Raw genomic sequence first — 10415 nt, forward strand, 5'->3', positions numbered from 1 at the left:
AGAGAGGAAATACATGAAAATGTCTAGAAAGATAAAAGTATACATATCTAGTCAATTGGCCTGGCGAAAAGAGTTAAGGGTCACACCATGTCGGGGGTCTTAGGGTCCATTTCACGGGCCAGCTTGAAATGACTTACAAAAATTAAAAATTAAAAATTAAATGAATATATAATATGACGGGTTTATTTATTCATGGATAAGAGTCAACTTGCTAAAGGCCCACAAAAGCACTATTGAAGGGATCCTAAACCCTCTTTAGAATATGATTTGAAGAGACCTGTTCAACTTGACTTCTTTATTTAAAATAGTGAAAAACAAGATGATAATAATGCCTTAAATCTAAAATGCTTGCAAAAATGTGTAAACTGAATAAATACTTTAAATGTAGTAAAATTCTCTAATATGACAACCCATATGTTTGAAAATAACTAATGCATAATTTAGAAATCAATGTATGAATAGCATAAAAATTTTGAAATGTCAATCTTGCCTCTCGCCTTCATGTAACAGTTCTACTGGACGGCTATCCCTCACAGAGCTCGCTACTTGCCTTTACCTGTAAAACCACAAAAAGGAATGCATTAGTGAAAACACTCAGTAAGCTAATGACAACTTGGTACTCTGTACAAAACATAAAATTGAAATCTTAACGTTCTAACATTAATTATCCTTGTGACTGAAACGGATGTTTTTGGCTTACTACCCTGCCTATCCATATATTCTCGCCATCCTAGTGCCTTGTATACATAGGTCATCTCACACAGATTACTAAGGCTTAAGTTTATCTCAACATCTCTGATGCCCTAATGAAAATAAATGACACCTTACGTGTCTACCCAACATTATTCCTTGCACACATGCCATATGGTTCATTAGGTTAACTAACTGTGATACCCTACATAACACATAAAGATGATAAACTTGGCATTCCATTCCTAAATCTCATTGTATTCACATCTTGGCACCTCATGCCCTGACATAAACTTTTGATCAGGATTTGACTTGATTCGAGTTCTTGTCATCATCCACATAGTCGAACAACTGTTCTATGTCTCTTTTGATTTTTTTTTATCCTCTAGTTGCTCTTTATTCTATTTTCTTAATTTTCCCTATTCCATGCACTAGCCTAGGGGTATTATTGTCTTTTTACCTTTACGAAAGAGTACAGGATCATGTGTTTTTCACCCAAGCCCGTGTGCCTTCTGGTAATTATACATGGGCATATGACACTTAGCACACAGTCATGTATAGAGTAGGTACACATGCGGAGGCGCTCTTGACACACTCTCGTGCACAACTCTTCACATGCACTATGCCACGTGTCTTTTGGTACATGTTGTCCATTTTTGGAAAGTCATAGATAGATGTGCATCCCATACTACATGACCGTACATGCCTCTCCTCAAAACTAATTCGGGAAATACAAATATTCCTTATCTTTGAATGACACATGGGCATGTGTGAGACCAAACACAACCATATGCCGCAATTTAGAAATTCAGGTTTCTATGTAATTCAGACTATAATTCCATGGCAACAACACACTTTAAGGCTAGCATACCAGTCTCTAAACCCTTTAAAGAACATTTTTAATGCACCAAACAAACAAGATATGATTATGATCTATTCTACCACATCACTATATATCATTAACACTATATTTATGCCTATTATTTAGATTATCAACTAGTTATGGCATTAGTTAAATTTAACAACATGTCAACATCATAATAACCATGATTTCATGCATTCAATACACTGGGAAAAATTCTAGGAAAGATGTACAACACTACATGTAAAGATTAATACTCCTTCACCCACGAATTCCCTTTCTAAAAGCATCATAATAATTCCCCATACACACAAATTGATAGCCTGATTTTTATCATCTCTATTCAACAAATCGGTAGCACAACCTTTATATCCATAAATCTTGCATAAACATGCCAAAGGGTCGCCACACTTGCCTTTCATCCAAAGCTTGCAAGTTTTTGGCATTGTTATAGGGATTTCGACGACAGTGGGCTCTTCTTTAGTGACTAGGGTCTTTCTTTCTCTGTTTTCCCTCTTTCTCCCTTGGTCAGGCGGTTGCTAGGATAAAACTTTGCAAAACAATCAAAGTTTGTGTTTAAATAAAAAATTGCCTAGACACGACATATGGGCGTGTGCCCCTTTTAATTAACTTTCACACACTCGCGTGAAAATGACTTTCTTTCCATATTCTCGGTACAAATGAACGTCACTCTTTAAATGCATGATCATTCCTACTATAAATCCATGTAAATGACACTCCAAACATAATTCTGAATATCAAGAAAAGACTGCAATGCTCTTGGGCTTACTTGTTGGTGCTACTATCATATTGTGGGCCAACATGCCTATAAGATCTTGGCATAACATGGCTGGTGGGCACAACAGACTGTGCCAAATTTGGCTCAACATGACCCACGATTGTTTCTAAATGAGAGGATCTCAAGCAAAGAGTATATACATTATAGAGTGGTTTCAATTGTACAATTTTTTTTTTTTTTTTGTAATGAGGAGCCCCACCTGAGTTGGATCACCACATTTATGGGATCAAACCAACCATACTAGACAACAGAAACTTTGAGTTCAGTGACCGACTCCACAACTACCGAAACAGGTAAGTCAAGAGTTTAATCTTGATATATCCCTAGAAAAGACTTGAACCTATGCTCATAGAGTCTTCTTTTTTGCCACTCAAGCTGCCCCTTGGGGTTTAATTGTACAATTAATTACACAAACTCATACATAATATTTTATGTAGTTATTCGATTGAATCTTCACACAAATATAAATCCACCATGATAATACACATATATGATATGAAATAATGAAATTAAAAATTTGGAGATTTAGATAAACTTGGAGATTAAAAATCAATCAGTAAGAAAGTGGTCTTCTTTTACAATTATGAGTTGAATGATGATATTTTTTAGTAAGCTTTCAATCGTGTGAGAATTTGAAAAGACGGCCCAACTTTCTTTCTCATTATAAACCCCATAAATTAAATAACTGACACTTTCATTACCCAAATTTATTATTTGTTTATAAAGTGTATTTTATACTTAAAAATTGATCACATTAAATCCATATTCAAAAAAAAAAATTCTAAAATTCTTCCACTTGGAAACACATTAACTTTAATTTTTCTAAGGAAAGAAAACAGATTTCTTCTAACTTTGGATGAAATAAGTAATTTCACATGTTTGTTATTCCACCATTCTATTGGACAATGATGAGAAAATTTGTTAGGTTGAGTTAGGCTCACGGATAACACGATACAAAGTGTTAAATTTGTGCATATAAGGCAATTTAAATACGTATCTATCTAACCCAAACCCCAAAAGGCTACATTTGTAAGTTGAGCAAGCAACTATTTCTTCAAGAACTCATTGATCCCCATTTCTTTTGACTTTTTCTTCAAATACAACTTCAAAGGATGCAAATCCGTATATCATATCATTTGAATGTCTTAGTATGATATATATCAACGAAACTATATATACCTAGTTTTGAATATCAAATTGTAACTAAGATGATATATCATCATGTGATTAAATAATTTTTAATTAAATCGCATAATAACACATTATCTTGGCTTCAATTCAGTATTTAAAACTATGTACATAAAAAAATATAAAGTCATATCAAATTAAAATTATTTGACATAAATGAAATTTCTTCAATAAAAAAATTACGAGGTTTTCCACATTTCAATTAAAGATTAGTTTTTAGTTTATAACTTTGAATTTATATTTTATAGAGCTAGTAATTATTCGTTTGCCTCTTATTCATACCTAGAAAGCTCTAAGATAATTGTTTATTAGTTTGTAAATATTTCATAATTAACAACATTTTAAATCGAACAGTTGAACAATGATATGTGACCTTTAGAATTAATTCATTAGAACCATGTAAAAGAACTATATACATGTTTTGAAAACCAAATCAAAACTGTTGACCCGATTGGTTGGACCGCCACCTATTAGAAAAAATGATTATGATTTGTTGAAAACCCATTTTGAGAGTTATATATATCGCTTGAATTAGATGGCTCAAATGGTTAGAGATAAAAAACCAGGTTTGATATGGTCAATAGACAAAAATCAATTTAAAATAATTATTATTGAGATTTTGAACCCAAAATCTCATTTTTCAAATTTAAGCATATATATTGACAAACTAAGTTTATTTTTATATTAAAATAATTCATATTATAGATTTAATGACTAATTATACAAAATTATTTTAAATATTATCTTTAAACAATTAATCGATCCAACAATCAGTAAAATGATTAGACTGTCGATTGGACTGGACCGTCTCCTTCACTAAATCGATGCCTAGTTCAGTTATAGAAACATTGATTGCAAACTAGATTTCTCTTGAAAGCTGACTTGGCTTAATTTAGCCATACTCAAATTTATTTGATTTGAATTTGAGCCGAATTTCAGTTGAAAGATTTAACTCGAATTCGAAACCAAGTCAAATTTGAGTTAAGAGGTGTATATCTTTGTTTGACTGGAGTTCGATTTGAATTCATAACTCAAATCAATGGTTCAAATTCATGGTTTGATTCAATTTCAATTTGTAGTTTAACTTAACTCGAATTTGTAATTCAAATTAGTGACTCCATTTCGCTTGAATTTATGACTCGAATCGATGATTTTGTCTATTATTTAGGTAAAATGACGTAATTTAGTCAATGAACCACAAATTCGATCTATGAATATAAACCATCGATTCAAACCATAAAACCAAACTGAATTGGGTTATGAATTTGGCCCATCAATTTGAGCTATAAATTCAAACTAAACTTGAGTCAAATCCAGTTGAATCATATTTTATGCGAATCGAACTCAAGCAATCTTTAATATTTGTTTGACAAACTCGAGCTAAATTCGAATAGAATAATTTTTCATTCGAATTAAACTTGCATAAAGTGATATTCGGGCTTCATCCTATTCGCATAAACCCCTAATTGCCTGTACATTAAAGCACATAAAAACAGATTGTATCCAATCTGTTGTTAACAGAATATTTAAGAGAATTTGTCAACTTACCAACAAAAATGTAACCTGTTTTCCACCAAATAAGGTCATCAGAATAAAGTGTGAGATTTCATGATGGATGAACATTAATTATTAGGACAACAATGTTTCTATATCAGAGTCCAGAATAACGTAAAATTTTGAGGATAATGCAACTTTATTGCTGATGTGATGAGAAAAAACTTTTCCATTGCAGATGCAAGCTAGCCAGGGTGCTTGACCCTGATCCTGTCGATGAATATGACAAAGGGCTAGCCTATCGACGTCCTTATCACTGTCTTGGCTGGCTGGAGCCTGCAGCCTGGAGCCATCAATTCTTGCTGCTGGCTCGTGTTGTGGATAAACTTCACAACTTTTATAGGGGCAAAGGCAGCAGGAGCATGCAGGCACCGAACCCGTTTGGGATCTTTCAGTGTCTGCAACGAAACTGCTTCAAACAAGAGTCAGAGACTCAGAGCCCTCTTGCTTTTAATTTCAGCAACAGCTAGCCAGCTGTTTCCAGCTTTACTAGCTCTCATTCGCCCAGTCAGAAACGGCAAGGAACCTTCCAAATTCGCCTCTCTTATCATTTCCTCCGTTTTTTTGTCGATTTCCTTTCAACAGAGGCCTATATGGTCCTTCTTTGCATGCACATCTGAGACACCAGAAAACTCACTTTTAAAAGAAAGAAAAATGGGTTCTCTTTCTTTAATAGTTTTCCTCGGATCTTTAATGGTTGCTTCTGCCGGGAATTTGAAATCACATGGGGAGATGGCGGTGGTAAAATACTCAACAACGGTAAACTTCTTACTCTCTCCCTGGACTATAATTCTGGCTCAGGATTTCAGTCCAGGAATGAGTTTTTATTTGGCAAGATTGATATGCAGCTCAAGCTTGTCCCCGGAAACTCTGCTGGCACTGTCACTGCTTACTATGTAAGTTTCAATTTTTTTTTCCGCATTTTGTTTGCTTCAGCGTAGGTGTATTTCATGCATATGGCTTTGGAGCAATGATATCATAACCACTTTTAATTCAAAATCATCACTCGATAACACATATCGTATGTGTAGATACACATATTTTATTGTATGGTTTTGCTAATACTTTTTGCTGCAGTTACGCTCAGAAGGAGTAACATGGGATGAAATAGACTTTGAATTCTTCGGAAACCTGAGCGGAGAGCCTTACACTGTTCACACCAACGTTTATAGCCAAGGCAAAGGTGACAGAGAGCAACAGTTTTACCTCTGGTTTGATCCCACCAAGAATTTTCACACTTATTCCTTCCTTTGGAATCCCCAACGCATCATGTAATTAGATAGTTATATATACATATCTTATACTGTGACTGATTTACAATAAAACAAATTATAAAATTTACCTGCTTCTTTAATGTTGATTTACCACATTTCAGTTTCTCAGTAGATGGCACTCCTATTCGAGAGTTCAGAAACCTGGAGAGCGTCGGCGTTCCTTTTCCGAAAAGCCAATCAATGAGGATACAGTCAAGTATCTGGAACGCAGACGATTGGGCTACAAGAGGTGGACTTACAAAGACAGACTGGAGCCAGTCTTCTTTCACGGCTTCTTACGGGAACTTCAACGCTGAGGCTTGTGTTTGGTCCTCCAGAAAATCTTCCTGCAGTGAAAGCTCGCCTCCTCGAGATGATTGGTTAACGGAAGGACTGGATTCCGCAGGCCAAGAAAAACTCAAATGGGTGCAAAATAACTACTTGATTTACAATTATTGCACCGATACAAAGGGAATCCCCAAGGGCCTTCCCAAAGAATGCTCAGTTAATTAACGTTTCGAACTATTCGATTTATAAGTTTCACAATAAACTATATATATCTGCTTTTGTTTTTGTACAGGATATTTAATAGAAAATATGTTTAATATTTATAGTAAAAATTAATATTAAGATAGCTATTTAACTTTTAGTGTTGTTGATTTCTTAAGTAGTTTTGTATATTTTGAAGAACTGTAAAGCAAGTTCAATCTGGTTTAGGAGGATTTTATTCATATTATCAATCAATTCATATTTATCAACACAATCATCTTGAAAGATGTAAATATTTTAATATAATAGTTTGAATGGCTTAACAGATTGTTATTATGTTATTATGTTAGTATGACGATAGCATATTGTAGGTGGCTTAACAGATTTTACTTCTATGTATATTCACATTCAATGGTGTTCATAAGTACAACTAAATTCGAGCCAAATTTGTTCGAATTTATTTGCTTAAGCTTTAGAGTTTAACATTGTCGAGTTCAAATTCAAGTTTGAGAAATGTTCGACTAATCAAACTTGTAGGCCTGAAAATTTTATATTCGAATCAATTAAAATGACATTATTTTATTTATTTTTTGTTTAACTCGATATTATAACCAAATTTGAACTCATTTCTATTCAAGCAAACCAAATTTAAACAACTTTGAGGAGAGATTGATGAGCTTGAGAACTATCGTTCCCTCACACTTGACCAATTAATATGGCCAAAGGACTATCCCCCCACCCCATAAGTTTAAATGCATTCTCAAAATCACACTATGAGGTTTGAAAATTCAAAAATCTTATCTATCTGTTAAAAATCTCAGTTATAGTTAGGGACAAAATCATTATTTAATGAAAAATTTTAAAAATCTAAAGTTTTATTACATTCCCCTCAGCTTGAAAATCTCACAATTCCCCTCACTTGAAGTTTGAAAAATCAAAATTTTCCGCCTAAGGCTTCCAAACCATCTTTGAAAATGGTCGTCTCTGGTGGCATTGGCTCTTCCTCCCGGCTTAACTCTTGTAACACCCGAATTCAGGTATGCCAGTGAACTCTACTTCCAAAATTACCCCTAGAGTTGATTTTATAACTTGTTATTTAAAGAAATTATAAATGAATTATAGAAAACTACTAAATGAGCAATAATTTTCAAAGGGGGTAAAATGGTCATTTTAGAAGGATTTAAGAGACAAAGTGGGAATTTAAATTGAATGGCACACTTGAAATTATATGGTGGTGCTAAGGGTTTTTGGTAATTGGTTAAGGATAAAATAGTCATTTTTGGAAAAGGTTAAGGGTAAATTGGTTCTAAAAGCTTATAAAACCAACCAACTATTCATTTTCTTCTTCTTTAGCCGAGAATCTCCATAATTTTTAGCTAAAGTTTTCCTTCAAGCAAAATTCATCAAAAAACCTAGCTAAACTACCTAATTTCCAAAGCCTCAAGTTATAAAAAATGTAGATCTATCAATTCTGGTAAATTCTAAGATAAAAATTTTAATTTTTAAGAGATGTCAAGTTTAGGGTTTTGATGGATGATTATATTTTTTGTTGATTAAGGTTGCTAGGAAGAAGAAAAGAAAGAGGATAAGCTTAAATCACCTAATTAGCAAAGAAAATGTAAGAATTTCATACTTTACATACTTGAAGTAATTTGAGTTAGGTTATTTAAATAACCTTTACTTGTATAAGTCAGTAAGGTATTAGAATTAAGGTGATTTATGCTTAAAAGGATAAAAAAATTCATTAGGATTCATGATGTAATTTTGGCCATAAGGGTATTTTAGACATTTCATATTCCTAGGGTTAGTTTAGTGGATTTTGTGTGTTGAATATATGAGAAATAATGAATTGATGAAAGAATTTGCATTAAGGGTAAGCATGTAATTTTATCCATAAGGTTAATTTTTGCTTAATTATGTGTATGATATGTAGAATAACCCTTATATCCATAAGGGCAAAATGTCATTTTATGTGATGTAGGTTAATTTTGCTTAATTATGTGTATGATATGTGTAAAAAAACCATTATAATAAATATGTATATTCATATGGAATGCATGAGATATATGTAAATGCATGAGAAAATAATCTAATGTTTGATGAGACTTGAAAAGAATAAGGAAAAACAATAAATGGGCATATTTCATATTATGGTTATACATGCATACATGAGGAATCATAGCATATGCATAATTTCAGAAAAAATAAAGAAAGAGGAAAAACATTTTATAAGTTATGCATGTTTTCAGAAAATGGAAAACAAGTATTTTTGGTTTTATAATGACTCATATGATATAGGAAAGTAGAAAGCATGCTTAAAATCCTTACACGCGAGCTGTACTGTATGGATAGCAAAGAAAAAAAAAATAGTGAAATATGCGTGTAAGAGAGAATTAACCCTTATATGGTGACTGCAAGTACTATCATATGTAGTATAGATTGGTCAATGAAAATATTTGAAAAAAAAAAGAAAGAGAGAGAAAGAATTAACAAATATTTTATAAAAGTCATTTGCATTAAAATCATGCATGCAAGCTTATGTGGCTGATAAATAGTTGGGAAAGATGTACGATCAGAAAATAGAAAAGTCATGACACTCATACATGCATAAATCATAACAAGTGAATCATATTTGTATAGTAAAGAAATGAATACATGGGTGAAAGAAAATAATTATGATATGTGTTTAATGCATGTTCCGTGTCAATTATTTTATATGTGAATAGCCCAGACACGCTGAGTATGGAAGAGATTAGTACTAGTATGAAATGCTTTGAGTGTTGAGTATGATTTTCTTACTGAGCCGTGGTTGCTCACTCCGTTTAATTTAATATTTTACAGGTAAAAAATTGCAGCAAAGGTTCCCGGGGAGCACTAGTGAGACATGAGGCTGAGGGAGGAAGGTACCATATTTTTGTTGATTTATATGTTTTGATGTATATGTGAATATGTGCATATATATATATATATACACACACACACACTTGATGTAGATATTGGTGGATATGTATATATTTTGTTTCCTATATGTATATATGTGATTGTGTATAGCTATATCTATATATGTATATATATATATGGCTAGTTATGAAAATTGGTTATAAAATTTATGTGGGTGATAATTTTTATGATGGTTATTATTATGTACTTATTTTATTAATTGTGATTAAGTTGATGAAAATTCAGTCAGTTGGTAGGACTGGTTTGTATGAATTGCTAATTGGGAGTGTTACAGGGCATAATTAAAAAGAAAAAATATTCTCCGGGCCCTCTAAAATAGGGGAACTCTTGCCGTTTTTCTATAACACACCTATTGGTTAGGAGAGGTTACAACTCTCCCTGTCGATTACTTCCCAGCCACCAATGAAGTCTATTTCCTTCGATGAAGAGGAAATTGTCTCTGTTGGAGTGTCTTCGTCTTAGACGAAGATGACTGTTAGAGGTTTCAAACGAAGATGATGTGGTTATATGAGACCTCTGACAATCGTCTTCATCAAAGGAAATAGACTTCGTCAGTGGCTGGAAAGTGATAGACAGGGAGAGTTAAGCTGGGAAGGAGAGTCAACGCCATCGGAGACGA

General features: G+C 33.0%; 2 pseudogenes; both read left to right on the plus strand.

Annotated features, from left to right (window-relative positions):
* The window catches only part of LOC123194962, an 8345-nt pseudogene extending 2782 nt beyond the window's left edge, over positions 1–5563 (plus strand).
* Positions 5564–5786: 223 nt separating this feature from the next.
* On the plus strand, positions 5787–6973 carry LOC123195115 (annotated as a pseudogene).
* Positions 6974–10415: the final 3442 nt, after the last annotated feature.

This window comes from Mangifera indica, chromosome 13, assembly GCF_011075055.1.
Source record: "Mangifera indica cultivar Alphonso chromosome 13, CATAS_Mindica_2.1, whole genome shotgun sequence".
NCBI lineage: Eukaryota > Viridiplantae > Streptophyta > Magnoliopsida > Sapindales > Anacardiaceae > Mangifera > Mangifera indica.